Raw genomic sequence first — 1,853 nt, forward strand, 5'->3', positions numbered from 1 at the left:
TGACTTTCTACACCATTTATTTATGATAAATTAATGTACACAGGCCATAGTGATCAATAAAAATATGTACATAACTTCACAATTACACTTGTAGGTTGTAACTCCCTAATAACAAATTTATGTTTATATATAAACATAAATCTAGCATATGTTCAGTGTCAATATTTTCTAGGACTTTATACAAAATTAGTTTTTGCAAACCCTAGCTAGAAACCTTTTTTTACATCCAAATACAAGGCATGCTAATAACAAGTTGAGCCGCTAGATCTATTTAGATAACAAATTAATACTAAAAAGAATTAACACACAAATACTCAACGCTAAATTACTTTTAGTTTTGAGTTTTGGTTTTAACTTTAATTTCGCTAGTAAACATTTGATTCCACTCTATCATAGGTCTCAAATTCGAATCTTGTATCAACTAGTTTTCAGCATATGTTGTGATTTATATGATCCCGTTGATAGCAGGGTATTATTCATTGTCATCATCTAGCGAATTTTCTAATAACATGCTCTTGGTAGTTGGTTACCAAGAAAAAAAAGCCAAGGCAACAAATATTATTTATATGTATGCTTAATATGTCCTATGTATGCATAGTATATTACATGCTTTTTATAAAACTTGAAACTGTAAAAAGAAAAAAAAGCCAAGGCAACAAATATTATTTATATGTATGCTTAATATGTCCTATGTATGCATAGTATATTACATGCTTTTTATAAAACTTGAAACTGTAAAAAGAATTAACAAACACAAAACATATAACGATAGATTAATTCAACACGAATATTATACGACTATTATATATAATGCAACGACTCCATGTAAGTTTAAAGGATTGTAGTCGACTCAATAAACCATGCATATTGCAATATATATCTAAAATGAGTTTCTTTTGGACCCGACAAATCTAAGATCAGTACTCATCATACATGCTGTAGTATACATATCTTCTACTTCAAAAACTTGTTCACCAAAACGATATAAATTGTTCACATCGTTTTCCAAGCTCCTTGATGAACTCTCGACATCCTCACCACATAACAAGACCGAATAATCCATGGGTGGTTGATTGTTGATGTAATACTTTTGGTTCCGTGCTTGTTGGGCTTGTACTTTGTTGAGTTGTGCTCGGAGTTGCTCAACTTCTTTTTGAAGACGTCTGGTCTCAACCAACGTAGCCTCTAGTTGGAGTTGAAGCCTGGAGTAGTCATGCTCCATGCTTTGGTTCTTCCAACGGGCACGTTTGTTTTGATACCAGATGGCTATCTGTCTTGGAGGAATACCAAGTTGGCGTGAAAGCTGTTGCTTTTGCTCTGGCTCAAGTTTTTTGCTCGAGTCAAAATTTGACTCGAGCAATCTCACCTGATCCTCCGTTAGTCGTTTGGTGGTATGTTTAGGTTGTTTTTGTGTGGGGATTTTGTGGTTATGGAAAGAGGAGTGATTCATGATTGGGGTTTGATTGTATGATTGTTTTGCTTAATAGAGAGGGGTGGGGTGTGAATGTGTGATGATGGATGTGAATATGAAGAGGCTTGTTTCTATTTATGGAATGAACTTTGGGTCCCACATGTGCTAGTATTTGGTGGCTTTTGAAGCCATAGAAAAGTTTGCCAAAAGAAAGAAAAAAACAGGAAATAATAATAATAATAATAATAATAATAATAATAATAAGTATGTGTTTATTTATTTGACGGTGAATCGCCAATTATTTAATTTGTGAAACAATCATTTTAAGTTATCATATCATGAAGCTAAAGTTGTTAAACTAATGTGAAAACAACTTGGTTTCTTCATCTTTCTTAGTTAATCGGATCTCGATCTGATTCTAGTTTGTGAATCCATCGTGAAT

General features: G+C 32.8%; 1 pseudogene; it reads right to left on the reverse strand.

The window, feature by feature from the left end:
* Nucleotides 1–661: 661 nt before the first annotated feature.
* On the reverse strand, nt 662–1,522 carry LOC143560273 (homeobox-leucine zipper protein ATHB-52 pseudogene; annotated as a pseudogene).
* Between the last annotated feature and the right edge of the window lie 331 nt (nt 1,523–1,853).

Source organism: Bidens hawaiensis, unplaced genomic scaffold (genome assembly GCF_021521415.1).
Source record: "Bidens hawaiensis isolate Kalapana, Puna unplaced genomic scaffold, B.hawaiensis_p1.1 tig00020322_1, whole genome shotgun sequence".
NCBI classification, from domain to species: Eukaryota; Viridiplantae; Streptophyta; class Magnoliopsida; order Asterales; family Asteraceae; genus Bidens; species Bidens hawaiensis.